The 20020-nt window shown below is 44.2% G+C and overlaps 2 protein-coding genes across 4 annotated transcripts in view; one reads left to right on the forward strand and one right to left on the reverse strand.

Moving 5' to 3' along the window:
- LOC309702165 (NACHT, LRR and PYD domains-containing protein 3-like) overlaps positions 1–20020 on the forward strand; it is a 217121-nt gene that overhangs the window by 133102 nt on the left and 63999 nt on the right. The window lies entirely within an intron of this gene.
- Positions 1–20020, reverse strand: part of LOC309702376 (uncharacterized protein) — a 43638-nt gene that overhangs the window by 8439 nt on the left and 15179 nt on the right. Inside the window, exon 1 of one of the 2 annotated variants that reach the window (XR_014275462.1) lies at positions 12748–12823. The exons of the other annotated variant lie outside the window; for it this stretch is intronic. The gene's annotated coding sequence lies outside the window, so the exon portion shown is untranslated. Of the gene's footprint in view, positions 1–12747; positions 12824–20020 lie in introns of those variants that run through there. 2 annotated transcript variants of the gene reach the window in all.

The raw sequence follows: 20020 nt of genomic DNA on the forward strand, positions 1-20020 counted from the left end.
GCAGAGGTTGTGTACTTTACCAGGGAAACGTATGTATTTTGTGTGTGGTTGAAGATTTCCAGGTTGTGTGTTCTCCTGTTTTATTCAGTTTATCAGAAGTCAGCAACTAAAATGTAAAAGCAGCTAAAAAGAAAAGACAATGATAGCATTGTGTGCACAGTGTGTTACAGAGCTGTTGGTGGCAGTCCAATCCAATCCAATCTTATTTATAAAGCACTTTAAAATAGCCAGCACAGGAACAAAGTGCTGCACGGAAAATAAGTTAAAACAATAGAACAACAGAAAACAGCAAAATAAATAAATAAAACACATAAAACATCAAATGAAAACAAAACAAGATAAAACAGCATCGAATCACCTAAAAACAACTGAAATAAAAACCAACATCTCACGTGGTGTCAAAGCTCAGGGTAAAGAGGCGGGTTTTCAAGACTTAAAAACAGGTAAAGAAGAGGCCTGTCTGATCTCCAAAGGAAGCTCGCTCCACAGTTTGCAGCTGCTACAGCAAAAGCAGGATCTCCTCTAAGTTTACGCCCAGTCCTGGGTACATGCAGGAGCAGCTGATCAGCTGGCCTGTATGAGGCTGTCGCAGCTCAGAGAGATGAGATGGGGCGAGGCCATGGAGAGCTTTAAAAGTAAATAAAAGAATTTTAAAATGAATCCTAAAAGAAATGGGCAGCCAGTAACGTGAAGCTAAAACAGGGGAAATGTGCTCAAACTTTCGAGTGCCAGTTAAAAGACGAGCTGCAGCATTTTGACTAATATATGATGCGCTGACCCCAACATGAAGGTCATCACAGTAATGCAGCCGAGTGCTGACAAAGGCCTGGATCAAAGTGCTGCCGTGAAAGAATTGGCTTTGTTTTTGCAGCTGCCTGAGCTGAAAGAAGCTAGATTTGACCACTGCCTTGATTTGACCACTGCAGGTAGAATGAAATGCCAGCATGTTGTTCACACTTCTTACCCGAGCTGTTCTCCAGCGCATCCGTGAGTGTGGCTGTGAACAGAGGAAGCACTCGAGCAGAAAGTGCTCGTGTGAATGAGTTCAGAGTAGAGCAGCTCGATGTGGGAACAACTCGTGGCGTTCATTTAGAGAACGAATATGTTCATGGTTACTGTATCTCCTCAGCCGAGCCGCCCTTCGTGCCCCTCCCACAGCCACATGCTCCGTCAGTCTGCCTGGCAGAGAGGGAGGGGGGCGTCTGGCCTAGTGCCAGGCTCTCTCAATATTTTATGAGAGGGAGGGGAGGGAGGAGGTGCAGCGGGTTGGTTGGGGGTTAAGAGACTAGCTACACTGAACTACGACGGGGAAACAATTATCCTCCCTGCTGAATTTATAAGTTTGCTCACTTACAGAGAAATGAACAGTCTCTGATTTTTACCTGAGTTTAGAAACATCGAACAAAAAACATATCAGTTATGAACAGATCTGCATGTCCCTGAATGAAGTGTGTGATCCTCTACAACCCTGGATCCCACAGACTGGCTGTGGGACTCTCAGCATATAGATGCAAAGGGCGTCAGCATGAAGCTCGGTGACTGTGGGAGCAGCAGTTCTGACCATGATGTGATCAGTCAGCCTCATGGGCGGAGGATGATCATAGGAAAGGTGCTGGATGGGCCCAAACTCACACAGGAGGAGCTGGTTAATGGTGAGAAGGCAGGTGGATGACAGTCACCACATACTGGTAACACTGGTACAGGATTGAACTACTGCAGCACCCACGCGGTTTAGCATGTACAAGCCCGTCTGAGGTTTGACCGTCTGGATGATTGGCTGAAGGCTGAGAAATGCTGAGTGTGACACACCAACATCCCCACAGTCAAACACACAGTGGTGGCCGTGGATGGGTGCAAACAAAGCAGTGGCTAAAGAAGAAGTGGGCTAGCCAGCCTCCAGAGCCTCCTTTACTAAATCTGTGGAAGCAGCTGTAAAGAGGAGTGGGCCAAAATCCCTCCGGACATGTCGGCACTTTTTGATCAGTTCAGATTCTGGGAGATGCTCTGATATAAAACATGTATAGACCAGAAACGAACAGAAATATCCGTTATTGTCCTGATTGGGGAAATCCCGGTGCTCCAGCAGCAGAGTGACGGGCAGGAGCAAAGCCTCACACAAATAAGAACTACGAGACTTACAGTAACAATAAGAGCTGTACAACATGTAACAGCAGCAGAGTGACGGGCAGGAGCAAAGCCTCACACAAATAAGAAACACGAGACTTACAGTAACAATAAGAGCTGTACAACATGTAACAGCAGCAGCGATGGAAACAACCTCGTGTTTGTTGGAGCAGGGATGGTTAGAAAGAGACGACGCTGCTTTGTGCACGGACCATATTTATGAGTACGAGTAGTGAGTTTAATGATATTTCAATTATATGACAAATATCCAGTGTTGGGGAGTAACAGAGTACACGTACGAGTAACTGTATTCTGTTACAGTTACTGTTTAAACAGGTGGTATTTAGAATACAGTTACTTTGTTGAAATAAATGGATTACACTGCATGTTGGGGAGTAACGGAATACACGTACGAGTAACTGTATTCTGTTACAGTTACCGTTTAAACAGGTGGTATTCAGAATACAGTTACTTTGTTGAAATAAATGGATTACACTGCATGTTGGGGAGTAACAGAGTACACGTACGAGTAACTGTATTCTGTTACAGTTACTGTTTAAACAGGTGGTATTCAGAATACAGTTACTTTGTTGAAATAAATGGATTACACTGCATGTTGGGGAGTAACAGAGTACACGTACGAGTAACTGTATTCTGTTACAGTTCCCGTTTAAACAGGTGGTATTCAGAATACAGTTACTTTGTTGAAATAAATGGATTACACAGCGGTACTTTCCTGTTTCATATTGTGGCGGGTCAGGACTGTTTGGGTTTGTTTGACATGTTCTGTTGTTCCAGGCGGCAGCGTTGTGGTTGCCATGGTTACAGGGTGACATGCTGCGTGTTTCCTGGGTGAGAGAGGCCTTGTTGTTGTTGTGCTAAGCTAACAGGCAGAATGTAGCATCATGGGCAGTGTAGTCCGTGCTGCAGGGAGAATGGACTGCTGTACCCGTGATGTGTCTGTGAGCGAGGGAGGGAGAGAAAGGAAAAGCACGAGCTGTCACCGAGCAGAAACGGGAGCTGGAAGCATGTAAATATAATAATAACCACTGCAAGAAGAGAGCCTGACGAGCCCAGCTGTAAGTAAGCTGTTAAGACTCGACCGTACACCGTGTTCCTGTTTTCCTCCGAAAACAATAAGTTCTGTTGTCTGTGAAGGTTCTCAGTCATCCAGGTCATCGTAGTCTGAGGAGCTTGCAAAGAAAAGCGTCTGGACTTCTTTAAGTTGCTTGAAGACGTTTCACCTCTCATCCAGAAGCTTCTTCAGTTCTAAGAACAGAAGGTTTGACTCTGTTCTGCTCCTTTGACAATAAGTTCTGTTGGAGCAGCCTTTCAACGCCTCTCTGTCTCTGCTAGCAAAGTTGACCCAGACAACAAAGTAAAGCTCGTTTTCAGCTACGAGCCGACACGAACCCGACGTGTTAGCCAGAGGTCCCTTTACTACGGTTCGGAGCCGCTGACCTTCAGTAACAGTAATAAATCACAGCAACAGTACATTCATGTAGTTGTAAACAGCATGATAATATATTAAGTAATCCAAAGTATTCAGAATACATTACTCTCATTGAGTAACGTTACAGAATACATTTTGGGGCATGTAATCTGTAGTCTGTAGTGGAATACATTTGAAAACACTGCAAATATCCAGCACACTGACAGCTGTGACCTTATACACATGCCCAGTGAAAGGTTGATTGAACACTGTACATGGTATATAGCTGATCTGGGGTCAGATTCTGCCAACCAGGCAGCGCTGCCTCATGACACGGGGCTGGATCAGCCATCTATTGGTCCATCCCAGAGAAGATGAAGGACACGTGATGATGACACCACTGTGCAGTTCACATTGGAGGGCTTTATTCCATCCACTGAGTCATCAGAGCTGTGGGCCTTCTGTGAGCTCTGCAGTGTGGCTGACAAAGCTGACATTAAGTGTCCAACTTTCAGGATTTTTGCTAAGCTGTCACTCACTGTAGCTATCATCTCACACACTTGGCTACTTTTCTCTGTAAAGGTGTTTGATGACAGAGTCTTAACCCCTGCATATGAAGATAATGTGTTTGATATATCTGTTAATACCTGACACGACTTCTTTCCTTTCAAGTCTGTTTCACATCCAATTGTAGAGACAAGTGTGTCAGAGGATCGTGTGAAAGGATGTTCTGTCTTTCTTCAACATACATATCTGTGTCACGTATTTACATAAAGAGAAATCGTATCGATGGCGAGGCTGGCGAGGAGGGCCAGCCCTCACCGATCCACCGTTTATATGCAGCCTGTGTCTTTCATGTGTCTCCACCTGGATCCCTGCTGAGCCACTTCCTCCCCAGCCCTCAGAAACACTGTTGCTATAGTAATTGTATCTAAGTGAATAACCATAGCAACCACAGAGATGTTTTGGATGGCACAATGGTAGCTGCTGGTTTTAAGTGCTGGAGATCAAAGGGGCCTAACGTTGTTAGGGAAGAGGAGGGGGGTTAATCAGTGTCGGGGAAAGCGGAGACCAGCGGGGTCGGCAGGAGCAAGCAGGAGGCAAAGGGAGGAGCGAGGAGAACGACGGTTTTCCCTCATGGCACCAACACCCGTCCCATTTCCCTGCGGTCCAATAATTAGCTGTTTGGGGTATACTGCGACAGGAAGACGGCTCCTGCTGTCGAGCTTGCAGTGATGGTTAGTAGCGGTTTCACCCATGCTGTGTGAAACTTAATACACGGCCTCATTAAAGATGGAAATTAGCCTTTGGCTATAATCTGGCATGTTTACATTCATGTAATTTTTCTTTTTACATTTATGTTCACTAACATGCACGGTCCTAAATAAATAAATAAAATAAAATCGCTTCCTAAGGAGATTTGGTTTCAAGGTCAAATTTATTTCTATAGCACATTTCAAACAGCCGATGCTGCACAAAGTGCTTAACAATATAAAAATGGTATTAAAAAGCAACAATGTAACACAATAATAACAGTAAAAACAATAATAGGACAGTAAAAGAATTAAAACAATAACTAAACTAATTCAAATAAGACCAGAATGCTTGGGTCATAGTGTGTTAAAAGCCAGGGCATAGAAATGTGTCTTTAGTAAAGATTTAAATTGCTCAAGTGTTTGTGCAGATCTAATATTTAAGGGGAGACTATTCCAGAGTCTGGGACCTGCCACAGAGACGGATCTATCACCACGGGATGTGAGGTCAGTCCGTGGGATGGACAGCATTAGTTTTGAGCTGGACCTCGTGGTTTGTCCTGGAGCATAGGCAGAGAGGAGCTCAGACAGGTGAGGAGGGGCTCGGGCATTAATGACTTAAAAACAAAAAGTAGAAGTTTAAATTGGGTCCTGTAGGAGACAGGAAGCCAGTGTAAAGAAGCTAAAACTGGGGTTATATGCTCTCTCCGTTTGGTACCAGTTAGCAGGCGAGCAGCTGCATTTTGAACCATCTGAAGACGATGGATGGAGGCCTGATCTAGACCATAACACAATGAATTGCAGTAGTCTCATCTGCAAGTAAGGGAAAGGTGAATAACACGCTCAAAGACGTTAGGAGGTATGGCTTTACCTTGGCCAGCTGTCTTAACTGAAAGAAGCAGGACTGAACACTGCACTCACCTGCTTCTTCACTTTAAAAGAACCATCAATGTAGACACCGAGGTTTTTACACGTGTTTCAAGTAGCGGTGCTTTATCAGGCCAGTACAGGTCAGCCTAATCACTGGTTTCAAACTCCCAGTAATGAAACTGGGGAACACTGGTTGTGCTCAACCTACAAAATATTTCACGTTCCTGCGATATGTGCTGAGCACGCACGACAGACATGAAGCAGACAGGATCACAGCTGATCTTCTCTCGCTCACGAGTGAGCTAGTTAATGTTGGGAGTCACAGAGGGAGCGCTACGATCAACCTTTAAATCAAAACGGTTCACCTCCGACACAAGGCGTCCAGTCGACGCAGAACCCAACGCAAGGCATCGCCTGAGGGTTCTTCCATCCATCACTGAAACCATTCTGCGTAGGTGCAGAGACACCCCAAGAATCCAGGTGTTATGTGGCAGCTTCGTGCACAAATGTTATTAATAAGTAGCTGTTATTAGAGCGACTCAAAGGATGCTGAGTGGTTGGGATGTCCCCCAGACCATCACTGAAACACCAGAGCAGCCGTGCTGACGAGGTTCCAGCAGCACGATGCTCTGCAGCCTCTTCCACATGTGCTCAGCATGCAGCGGCTCTCATCTGTGGAAAGCACAGTTCTGGTCTTTGATGGGAAATGTTAATCAGACTGCATGATGTCAGTTCACCCTGCATCCACAACAAAGAAGAAGAAGCCGTATGTAAACATAACATACAAACTGACCGAGGACAAGAGGGAACAGTGCTGCTGTCAGTCCAACGTGTCCACGTCCTCTGGACTAAGAAGGGGAGAAACCGTCCAACTGTCACAATCACAGCCACACACCTGCATCAGTGATGGTCTGCATGACTTATATGTAAACTTTAAACTTCAATAAGGATGCCAGCAAAAGCAGCTTCTTTCCACTGCTGGAAAACTGCAGTGTTTGATGTGAAACAGCAGTAATCACATCAGCGATGGCTTCACAGGGACACTGACAGACGATTTCTGTCCCTGCTCCTCTAACCTGTAGCTCCTTAAATCCAAACCCAGACAAAGCTCGACGTGTCCTGTGAGGTTGGACCGCTCACATCCCCAGGTTTGGCTTTGAAATCACATCTTACACTCTGTGCTACAGTCACAGCGTCCAAGCAGGAAACTGCCCCGTCGCCAAGGAAACCTAGGTGTCTGTCTGTTGTCAGGGCAACAGGGCAGAGGGGATGGGGAGCAAAAATACAGATAACGACAGGAAGGCTGGGCAGAGACAACAAAGGCAGGCGGGGCCGTCGGCTGACATCTTTGAATCCACGATTGTGCCGAGCAGGAAACTGAAGCAGTGCATAAACAGATCTGATGCTCACGATCTGTTTACATGTTTTTCTCTTCACGTGGAGTAAAAATGGCGTCATTCACGAGACCTGGTTGTTCCAAATATGTCAGATTCATGTGCTTATCCATCGTATTCCTACTGATTCTCCACACAGACAGTCAGCCTGTCGTCAGCTACTTGTTTACTTTTCAGTGGCTTGGGAACATGCTGGGGAGGGTTACCCATCACCTGCCAGCATTTCAATCAGAGAACTTCCTGAATCTTAGTTTATGACAGCTGGAGCCATTTACATATGTAACACTGCTGTATTAGTCATATTATATAAAAGGAGGAGCAAACAGTGATGTGTTCTGCTTCCTGCTCATTTCTTTTCTTCTTGTCTCAAACTGACTGAAAACACAGCACAACAAACATGAGTCACTGAGAAACATCCGTGTTTCCTCCTTTACTATGAAGATGAATTACATTTAATAATCTGACATTATGCTTTTCTTGCTCATGAGTCACAAAATCAAACGTAAGTTGTCGAAGGGCGCCCCCTTGTGACGGCTTGCCAACAACACATACACTACACGCCACGATCGCTCACACACTTTTAGGAAAGAGCCCCATTAAACGCTGTTCTTCTGCTCAGTGAATTAGCAGTAAATCAGGAATCCCAGGCTGCTGCGAGGCGGCAGCGGCGTGTGCACTAACAGGCAGCAGCTCACATGACCGGCTAATGTGTCCAAGTTTTCTATGAGCGACACTCACAGAGAGAAGAGGGGGGCCTGTGCCTATCAGAAATAGCACGGCTGACTCGTAAAAGCTGCAGTGAAATCAGATAATGGAGGGGGAGGGGCTACTTCAGGCTTCACCTTTGAAGACAGTGACCTTGCAGGTGACGTATGGTGAAGGTGGAGACTGTGAGGGGGTACTAGCAGAAGAAAACGCTCAAAAACACAATACATAAAGTGAGCAGGTTAGTGTGTGACTTCAAACCTCTGGAACATGGTTTGAAGTATGAAGGAAAGAGTCATGGTGGTGTTCAGTGCATCCTCTGGACAGAAGAAAAGAAGACAAGGAAATGTGAACGAGGACGTTCAGGATCATATTCAACAGCAAACGAAAAGTAGGACGAGTCTGGAAAATGAAAGTAGACGGGAGCACCGGGAGGCCAGTGGCTGCAGGTTTACAGTGACCTGTGTGAGAGAGCGGATGCTGAGCAAGCAGAAAAAGACTTGGCTGAGGCTGGAAGGATGTGCAGCACGTCAGAGTAAGGAGGACATGAGGGCAGCCATGAAGGAGATGAAGAATGATGGTCCTGATAAACATCTGGAGGTCTGAAGGGGACTTTTTAACACAGTGTTGGATGATGAGGAATGGAGGAAGAGCGTCCTGGTACTGAAGAATCAATTCAATTCAATTCAATTCAATTTTATTTATATAGCGCCAAATCACAACAAAAGTCGCCTCAAGGCGCTTCATAGATACAGAGAAAAACCCAACAATCATATGACCCCCTATGAGCAAGCACTTTGGCGACAGTGGGAAGGAAAAACTCCCTTTTAACAGGAAGAAACCTCCGGCAGAACCAGGCTCAGGGAGGGGCGGCCATCTGCTGCGACCGGTTGGGGTGAGAGAAGGAAGACAGGATAAAGACATGCTGTGGAAGAGAGACAGAGGTTAATAACAGATATGATTCAATGCAGAGAGGTCTATTAATACATAGTGAGTGAGAAAGGTGACTGGAAAGGAAAAACTCAATGCATCATGGGAATCCCCCGGCAGCCTACATCTATTGCAGCATAACAAAGGGAGGATTCAGGGTCACCTGGTCCAGCCCTAACTATATGCTTTAGAAAAAAGGAAAGTTTTAAGCCTAATCTTAAAAGTAGAGATAGTGTCTGTCTCCCGAATCCAAACTGGAAGCTGGTTCCACAGAAGAGGGGCCTGAAAACTGAAGGCTCTCCCTCCCATTCTACTTTTAAATACTCTAGGAACAACAAGTAGGCCTGCAGAGCGAGAGCGGAGCGCTCTAATAGGGTGATATGGTACTACAAGGTCATTAAGATAAGATGGGGCCTGATTATTTAAGACCTTGTATGTGAGGAGCAGGATTTTGAATTCAATTCTGGATTTAACAGGAAGCCAATGAAGGGAAGCCAAAACAGGAGAAATATGCTCTCTCTTTCTAGTCCCTGTCAGGACTCTTGCTGCAGCATTTTGGATTAGCTGAAGGCTTTTCAGTGAGTTTTTTGGACATCCTGATAATAATGAATTACAGTAGTCCAGCCTGGAAGTAATAAATGCATGAACTAGTTTTTCAGCGTCACTCTGAGACAGGATATTTCTAATTTTAGAGATGTTGCGCAAATGGAAGAAAGCAGTCTTACATATTTGTTTAATATGTGCGTTGAAGGACATGTCCTGGTCAAAAATGACTCCAAGGTTCCTCACCGCGTTACTGGAGGCCAAGGTAATGCCATCCAGAGTAAGAATCTGATTAGATACCATATTTCTAAGATTTTCAGGGCCGAGTACAATAACCTCAGTTTTATCTGAATTAAGAAGCAGAAAGTTAGCGGCCATCCAGGTTTTTATGTCTTTAAGACATTCCTGCAGTTTAACTAATTGTTGTGTGTTATCTGGCTTCATGGACAGATAGAGCTGGGTGTCATCTGCATAGCAGTGTAAATGTATGCTATGTCTTCTAATGATACTGCCTAAGGGAAGCATGTATAATGTAAACAGAATTGGTCCTAGCACTGAACCCTGTGGAACTCCATAATTAACCTCAGTGTGTGAAGAGGACTCTCCATTTACATGCACGAATTGGAGTCTATTAGATAGATATGATACAAACCACTGCAGCGCAGTACTTGTAATACCTACAGCATGTTCTAATCGCTCTAATAGGATATTATGATCAACAGTATCGAACGCTGCACTGAGGTCTAGCAGGACAAGCACAGAGATGAGTCCACTGTCAGAGGCCATAAGAAGATCATTTGTAACCTTCACTAAAGCTGTTTCTGTGCTGTGCTGAGCTCTGAAACCTGACTGAAACTCTTCAAATAAACCATTCCTCTGCAGATGATCTGTTAGCTGTTTGACAACTACTCTTTCAAGGATTTTTGATATGAAAGGAAGGTTGGAGATTGGCCTATAATTAGCTAAGACTGCTGGGTCTAGAGATGGCTTTTTGAGTAAAGGTTTAACTACAGCCAGCTTGAAGGCCTGTGGTACATAGCCGATTATTAGAGATAGGTTGATCATATTTAAGATCGAAGAATTAATTAATGGCAGGACTTCTTTGAGCAGTTTTGTAGGAATGGGGTCTAAAAGACACGTTGATGGTTTGGAGGAAGTAATTATTGAAGTTAACTCAGAAAGATCAATTGGAGAAAAAGAGTCTAACTTAATATCAATGGTACTAAGAGTAGCTGTAGATAATATTACATCTGTGGGATGATTATTGGTAATTTTTTCTCTAATGATAAAAATTTTATTTGTGAAGAAGTTCATGAAGTCATTACTAGTTAACGTTAAAGGGATGGTTGGCTCAAAAGAGCTCTGACTTTTTGTCAGCCTGGCTACAGTGCTGAAGAGAAACCTGGGGTTGTTCTTATTTTCTTCAATCAGTGATGAATAGTAAGATGTTCTGGCTATCAGGGTGCAGAGCTGCAGCAGCCACAGGGGGATGGAGCTGATGAGCCACACCGTGAGAAAGAGCTACTGAAGTGAGGTTCTACATGTAGATGAGGAAGTGCAGAGAAGGTTAGAAGGAGTTGTATCATATCTGTGTGGATGTGGAAAAAGCACATGACGGGACACCAAGAGACGTACTGTGGTACTGCACATACTGAGCACATACTGAGGCTGTGCAGGAGACAGCAAGGCACAGGTGAGCTGAGCTGTAGGAGGGACAGACGGATTTAAAGCGGGGGCGCGATGACATCAGGACTCGACTCTGAGGCCCTTCATGTGTGCGATGGTGCAGACAACACTGGGAACTATAGTGAGAACAGGGGGTGGAGAGGTGGAGCCAGTAAGACTGAATACATGTGTGTGAAGGAGAAAGGTGCCTGAGTGAAGCTGGTCCAGAACAACACAGTGCACAGGGCAGGTGCAGAGGAGGTGGGGTGGGTGGAGGTGAGGGTCGGGGGGGGTTTGTGAAAGAAGAAACACAAAAACCTGACAGGGAAAATTTAGGAGACGGTGGCTCGTGATGGCGAGCTGTTGTGTGTCGGAGACGGTGGCACTGACAAACCCAGGAGGCGGAGCTGGAACGGTTAAAGATGGTCGACTCTTCATTGGGAATGACCAGAATGGAAACGTTTAGGTAGAACACAGGGGCGAGGCTGGACACGTGCAGACGACTGATCGTGGATACACAGGGTGTCGAACAGTAACACACTAACACAGAAATACTGCTGTAAAGGTCCCAGTTAGACATGCTGAAGGTGAACCATCAGCTTCCCTGTGTGATTTCACTTCATGGCTAAATCATCGTTTCAGGCTTCTTTGGGTATTTGTGGGTTTTAGGTTTTCACCCTAATTCATAAAAAGCCAATCAACAATCAGGAGAGAGGAGTTCGTCTTTCTAATTACAACTAATACGGTTAAAAGACTTATTTATAAACTCCGTTAGCGTCACAGTACAAAGTTAAACAGAGAATCAGGAATCCTCTCTTAATATAAGTGATCACATAGATCTGTCAGCAGCAATTTGTCACGTAAAAACAGCACATCAAAAGGACTCTGCAGTCACAGCGCCCCCTGCTGTTATCACACTAGAAAGGTATTTATTATTATATTAATTACGCAGCATGCAAACATATATAATGTCTCTCTGAGGGCATCTTCCTGAAATATTAATGCATGTGCTAAACAGCTGTACTCAAAGGAAGCACACACACACACACACACACACACACACACACACACACACACACACACACACACACACACACACACACACACACACTATGTTAAGCATGTGTGCATGTTGGCTGTTCATGATTTATTTATGGATTGGCTTTCTCTTTGCGCACAGAGAGCCAGAGGTTACTCTGGGTTGTTACCAGTTCATTACCAGTCATGTACCAGTAGCCCAGTTCAGCATAAACCCAGACAGTAATGACATACTGGTCTGGACAGATTACTGACCAGCTTGGAGTGATCTCGCTTCGCTCACGTTCAGCAGAAGCTTTGTGGAGATGAAATCAGTGTAACACTGCGCCTCCTCAGGTCAGAGACCACAGACGGTAACGAATGAATCACTTTGTAAGGAAAGCCAGCTAGACTGGACTGAACTGTCTGAGCTGTCATTGATCAGTTATTAGTTGTTTCCTGGCAGCTTTCTCCGAACAATAACATCAAAAAGCCACCAAACCGAACATGATGTGATTAATCTGCTGCACACAGGACGCTGCTGAACACCTAAACCAGGCCCTTAGAGGACCTCTGCCCTCTGTTAAAATAACCACACATCTACTACTGACAAATGGCTAATTATTGATCATTTATTTATAATTATTTATTCATGAAATCACAAAACAACGAAGCTAAGATGCTCAGTAAAGACAGCGCTGGCCTTTCTATCACTGTCCACTGTCACAGCAGGACGTCCAATAACCAGAGTGGCTGCTGCTTCTGCCTCGTGTCTCCACACAGAAAGGTCAACAACTATTTGAGGCATATTTACCTCTCTGTCACCAGCCCCACAGCAAACACATACAGAACGACCGTCAGCAGGAGTCAGGCTTTGGACAGCTCCATGTCAACTTACCTGCAAGAGAAAAGACAAATTAAGTAGTTACCTTAAAAAACAAAAGGAATCATTTCTTAGTATCTGGTGAACTAAGTACCTGCTACCATCACAGATCATCAGAAACAGTTCCAGATGCACAGACAGTGGCTGCAATGTACATATTTAAATTGTTTTTAACACTTGGATCCACTTTAGTTCTGTTTATGTTACGACAACAACCAATCCCAGCACAGGCAGCAGCGCCCACAGGCGTGTTGTTTGTGTCACTGGCAGCTATAAATAACAGCAACATGTGAATGAAGTCCGCCGAGCTATTCTTAGGCTCCGCACAAAAGGAAAAGCCATAAGCTTTCTAACTCCAGTGTTCTTCATATGTCCCCCACACATACAAAAAATCTAATTTTTAAATAATGATAGAATAAAAAGAAGATATACAAACATCAAATGGCATAAAATGCTCTGAACAGACGAGCTTCCAAGGCAGAGTAATCACTCAAGGACAGGGATCCCCTGGCCCCCTTCATAAAGGCCCCTGGCCTCAGACTATTCTGTGAGTAGGGGACTGCACCGAGATACCAAACCAGCTGATGAGACGTGACAGTGTGCTGGTGACTGGGATATAATCCCTGGATACAAATCTTGTGAATACTCATAACCAGTTTCAATGGAGAACACTGACATAAAACTCCCTGTCTGAATTACTTCTATGATTTATCGTGCAGTTTAGTGCAACTACAAGATAGAACCGATTAGTAGTAAGAGCTCAGTAAACCTTATGCTTTATAAGTGTTTGCAGTGCTATGAGATGTAAAACAATAAACCGAAATACACTTGAATACAAGTACTGTATTAACTATTATGTAAAATAAACTACAGAGTGCACTCTGCAAAGTGTGCTTGCAGGCAAGAGATGCAAGAATGCATGACAGAGCAATAGAATAGAATAGAATAGAATAGCTTTTATTGTCACTGTTACAAGAACAATGAAAGGCTGTTTGACATTTCTCCATGTGTGTGAAGTATTTACACAATCACAGACAAATTTACATTTACACAAGAACAATAAGTTATACATGCACCTGCAAACATACGGATACACCCATACAAACATACACGCACATGCATACATGTATGTATAAATACATGTATGCATGCGAACATACAGACACATGTCTCCACATACACATACATACATGCCATGGGTCGCTGACTGGGAGTGCCGAACTGAGCTCCACAGGAATGAATCCAAAAATGTTACATTTTAATGTTTCAGATCATCAACAAAATGTTAATATTAGACACAGACAACACAAGTAAACACAACATGCAGGTTGTAAATGTAGCTATTTATTCTTATTAGAGTTATAATTCAGCCCATCGGAGGGTTTTCAAGTCTGAACCGCCTTTTTAAGCCACAGCATCTCAGCCAGTTTGAATAGACCAAAGTCCCTCAGAGGTGAACTGGCTGATCATTGAACACATGTTGGTGACATTGATGGTCAGGGATGCAGAGCAGATGCAAAGCCACAGCAAACCACAAAGAGAAGCCCAACAAAGAACCTGGTGTCTGTATTTTTAGATTTTAAGGTTTTTTGATGAAGACAAAAACAAGGACAGCTTCCTCCAGGGAGAAGCTAGAAGCTGCCTCCTGCAGCTATAAATAGCAAGGCTTCAGGAAATCTCACTCTATATCAGGAGTATGGAAACTGATGGGATGGCGTGCACCCTGCTTAATATTTTGGAGGACTAATTGCAGCATCTCAGTCATCAATGAGGAAGTAAAGCAGGAAGCCGATCGATGCACTGTGATCGATGATCTAGGTATAAAGTAAACTGCCTTTAACGGTAAATATTATTAATGTATATACAGACCATAAATATTTAAACAGGCACATAGTTTTGTTCTTTAAGGTTAACAAAACCATGATAACGGTGTCTACGTTACAGGACATTTCAATGTGAATAACTGGTAAGTGCTCTATTCTTAGGAAACCGTGGCCTTTCTGTCGGTTTGGATCTGCTGATGAGCCTTTGGTCTATATAAATAGACTGACTATGGCATAATCATGACTTTTGTCATCACAGAAGTGATGGGAGCATTCAAAGACTAAAAAATAAAGCTGTGGAAGAGCAAATAGTGTGCACAATTCATCTGATCGCAGAGAAGCAGTGAAAAACCCACAGAAAGTAAAAGATAGACGTCCTAAAAACTGGTGCAATTCAGTATAATATCATTGCATGTTTTGTTGCAATGGAGCAAACAACAACAGTACACTACTTTGCTGGGACTAAAGTATCTCTAATATAACATGGATGCTGTAAAATGTGATTGTGACATCCTTGACGTATGCACAGGAGTACAGAAGTAAAACAGCAGGAGTGTTAGCTCTACAGAGGAAAAGACACGCCTGTTACGTCGCTTACTACCTGCTTCTTGTCACCACATCGCCCGGTAGGATGGTTTCGACTCTCTCTGTAAGTGTACATCTCACTCTAGACTCTGGCTAACCCATTCTCTCCTCCCTCCGCAGCATTCCTACCAGCCCACCTATGGCTGTGCCACATTATACTGTTCATGGTAATACTGGTTTAATGTTGGGCAACGATAAAAAAATAAAATATCGTGATAGAATATGGGTAAAGCGCGCATGCGCAGTGCCTTTGTTTTCATACGCACATGGTGGCGATAGAGAATGAGAAGGGGGAAAGCGGATCGTTGAGTGAAACACATGAACCAGAATTGGTTTGTAAAATGTGGAACTGGTTTGGTGTTTGTCCGTCAGATACACAACAAAGGACTATTTTTTTGTAGAACATGCAAGCGGCCGTCGTTATTGCCGTATTTTTTGGACTAAGGTGCTCTTAAATCTGGGAGTAATCTGGGTCCTAAACTCCGTCCTTCAGGACCCAAAGTCAAACGAACACTGCGACATCACTGAGAGTTAAAAACGGTCTAAATTCTTTCATCTTTAATAAAACGATCAGTGTTGCTGCTTTACCAGGTGTAACTATGAAGTTTAACATCCAGGCATCCATGAAAACAGAATTTATTATATTTAACGGACTTAGAAGTTAACAGGAAGTTAGCAGGAAGTTAGCGGAAGGTAGCTCACTGGTTTTGCTAGTGCCTAAGCATGATATAGCATGTTCTGACTGAGAGATTTCTGAACAAATTAAAACGTACAGCTCTGCTGTCACTTCCAACATAAATGAAGACAGAAAACTAAACAGCAGTGACGTTTGTAGGGTTACTGAAGTTGGGCTAGCTGCTATATAATGATGTGCTACGTGATCGCTAGCGACACAGCTATGTTAGCATAAACACAGTGAAGCTGGAGGACGAACACTAACACTTTTCCACTCGATAAAAGTTAACGTGAGGGTTCCTGATGGTTAGAGACAAATGCAATCGCATGGCAGGATGCTGTAAACCACAGGTGTCGAACTCCAGACCTCGAGGGCCGGTGTCCTGCAGGTTTTAAATGTGTCCTTGATCCAACACAGCTGATTCAAATGGCTAAATGACCTCCTCAACATCTCTTGAAGTTCTCCAGAGGCCTGGTAATCAACTGATCATTTGATTCAGGTGTGTTGACCCAGTGTGAGCTCTAAAACCTGCAGGACACCGGCCCTCGAGGCCTGGAGTTTGACACCCCTGCTGTAAACCATAGGTGTCAAACTCTGGCAACCTAATTACATTTGGCCCGCGAAGCCATACCAAATTACTATTACAGCTGGCCTACTGGTATTATACAGCTAATATATATATTGTTTAGTATTAAGCTTTGCTTGTTCCATATTCAGTTTTTCAGCAAAACGTGTTTGAGTCCATAAGAAAAGATTCATTCTTATATCTGGAGGAATAAATATATTTCAATAAATATTAACGTTAGCCCGCGACTTTGTTCCAGTTTTGAATTTTGGCCCACTGTGTATTTGAGTTTGACACCCCTGCTGTAAACGGACCAAACTTCAGTCAGGAGAACAACTGAGATAATCCATCCACAATACGAGGTTAGTCATTAATATACTGCAACAACATGGGAATAGAGCAGCTGCCAGAGAATTCAACATTAATGAATCAATGGTAGAGAAGTGGAGGAAGCAAGAAGAATGAGTTTAATAAAGTTTTATCTGACTGCTTTGTTTCGCTTAATGTGCCTTATAATCCCCTGCAGCTTATGGTCTGAAAAATACGTACTGCAAACGAAATCATTTGAAGAACTTGTTACATTAGCCTTGAGAATAGTTAGCTTCATAACTTGGCCAGCTCCAGGCCTCGAGGGCCGGTGTCCTGCAGGTTTTAGATCTCACCCTGGGTCTACACACCTGAATCAAATGATTAGTTCATTACCAGGTGTCTGGAGAACTTCAAGGCATGTTGAGCCATTTAAATCAGCTCGACACATCTAAAACCTGCAGGACACTCGTGGCCTGGGTTTGGACACCACTGCCATAACTGAATACTGAAAGAAACTACAAGTCACGATCAGCTTCCTCATCAAGAACATCGTGAGAAGTCAGTGCAGCTGAGCAGACTTACTCAGGAGGAGTGATAGAGAAGGACTGAAGAATGGCCACATCAATTCTCCCTGTGCGATAACACAGGTGGATCCTGCAAAACGAGTGTGTTGTCTCTAGTACAACACATAACAATTCTGGGTTTATCTCTGGACTCCATCTCTTTTACATCACTCTGTCAGAGGCCATAGCTGTGAGTGCCTTCAATCGGGCATACTGGGCATTTGCCTGGTGGGCCGACAGTGATTCTTCGTATTTATGGGTTGATGGGTTTTGTTTTGTTTGTTTGTTTTGTAACAGCATGAGCAATGAAAGGTGGTGGATTGGCCAGATGCTAGCCGATGTGTAAAAATAACTCAGTTGTTTGGTGGTGGCTATGGCAGAGCTTCCACAGCCCTGCTCACAGCATTCCTGACTCTTTTTCGCCTGCACAAAACAGTCCCCTTTAGATTATACCTTCGGCTACTGGGTATGATGGCTCAGCCATCCTGGTGGTCTGGCTTGGCTGTTTAAGAGGGTTTCAGCGCTGGGTGGTTTCTTCAGGCGCTTCCTACTGTTCTTGTGAGGATTGACAATACCACCATGGGGGCTTATATTAGCCATCGGGGAGGGATGCATTCACGCTAATAGCAGCAAACATTTCCTCTCTCTGAGTGCAACACATCCCAGAGTCAGAATGGGGAATGAATCTGCGAGGCGTTGTGTTATATGGTGATTGGGCTTTGCATCCAGCCACTGTAGAACAGCTTCAGCTGGAGCTTTTAGCCACTACATAGAGCAATAATCTTCACTAAGCTTGATCTTAGAAACACGTTCCATCTGGTGGACATTGGGGAGGTGACGAATGGAAAACTGTTTTCAACACTTGGACATTTCAAGCGTGCCGGGCTGACAAATGCCTCAGTTGTTTTCCAGGCTTTAATCAATAATGTGCTCTTTGTATGTGCACCTGTTTGACCTGCAGATTTTTTTCCAGAGAACAACTAGAACAGGAAGCAAGTCAGAGTTCTTCAATGACTATGAGACACTAAGTCTAGTCTTGGTCTTGGTAGCCGGGGATCCGTCCACCATGGCCTCTGATCCTGGCTGCCACGTGGCACACATTGCATGCGACCCCTATGGCGCCCACTGCAGGTGGTGGGCCTGCATAAGAATGGGCCCATGTCCCTTTTTCGGGTTGTGCCCAGCCAGGCCCCATGGACCAGTGCCCGGCCACCAGATGTACAGCTTCTGGCACCCTCCCCGGGCCTGGCTCCAGGGCAGGGCCCTGGTAACACTATCCCAGGCAGGGTGAACTGTTTCCTTGATCTTGCACTCATAGGGGTCTTCTGAATTAAATTGAATTGAGGAGCAGACACAGACTGTTTTATATGAGATCCTTCTCATGCACTTCAACAGTCTTATTCATCATCGAGTCTTAAATGATCCTGTTATGACCAATGACTGCTCGACTGTGTCAAAGAGCTACTTCCACAGTGTGGAGAAGCCATAATTCTGACTCCACGCCAAATAAAAGGGGGAAACCCTCCCAGGGATTGACACCTAACAGTTAAATAGTTAAAGGATTAAACTTCTCTTTCCTTTCTTTAAACAAAAAAATATTTTCAAGAAACTATTCAAAGGTCCCAAATGTCTTATTTCACTCAGGGGAGGAAGGCAGACGAGAGGCAGCTGTGTCATTATGGCGTTTGTATCCTGCTGCTACTGGGACCAGTTACAGTTCCTTTCACTAACACACACACACACATTCTAGTTTTGATATCTTAGTGAGGACACCTAGTTGACATGATCCTTTTCCTAGCCGCTCACTGTAACCATCAATAATGGATGGTTAACGCTCAACCTAAACCTAACCATAACCTAACTGTAACCCTGACACTAGAACCACATTGTGAGTCTCAAACTCGTGAGGCACTTTTGTCCTCATAAATGACTGTTGGTCCCCACAAGTATAGTAACATTCCAATTCTTGGTCCCCACAGAGACATCTAAACAGGTACACACACACACTTTCATGTATTTTTGTCCACAGTATAAAAGCTGTTTGGGGCTGGGAGGAATCAAGTCCGTCCATGGCAACTTTCCCCGACTGCCTTCCACATTCTTTGAGTGCTTGCCTTGTCTGCTCGCTCTGGCGCTTTAATGACTTCCTTCAAATGGTACCAACACTTCAGCAACGACTGCAACATCATTTTTTCCATCTTCACAGCCCTGGAAGCATTGGACAGTATCATCTAATACATGGAAAATATTAAAACAGCTCAGCTCACAAAAGCTGGGAAACTTTGGGTGCAAACATGTGGAGACCACTAATTCATTTACTGCATGTTGCCTCTGCTCAGTGTCTGCTCAGTAGAACATGGATCTACATGTTCACTCCTGCACTGGCCAAAGCTGGTAGTGGTACTGCTTAGACTCTTTGAGTGCTAACATTGGTGCTCCAATCATTTGGTGTGGCTCTAACGGTGTGATTCAGACTGAGCAGACCTGGTGCATTTTGAATCAAAACTGCAGAGTCATTTTACTATTATTTAATAAGGAAGAACAGAGAAGAGTCCATGACCACGTTATATCAGTAAAGATGTTGTGTCTGCATGAGAGTAGACTGTCTCTGCAGGCAGCATCACACCCAAACAGAGCAGACAGCCTGTTCATCCTGAGCTCGCCAAGGTCACCAAAGGTCAGG

Source organism: Aulonocara stuartgranti (assembly GCF_965226115.1).
Source record: "Aulonocara stuartgranti genome assembly, chromosome: 3".
Lineage (NCBI taxonomy): Eukaryota > Metazoa > Chordata > Actinopteri > Cichliformes > Cichlidae > Aulonocara > Aulonocara stuartgranti.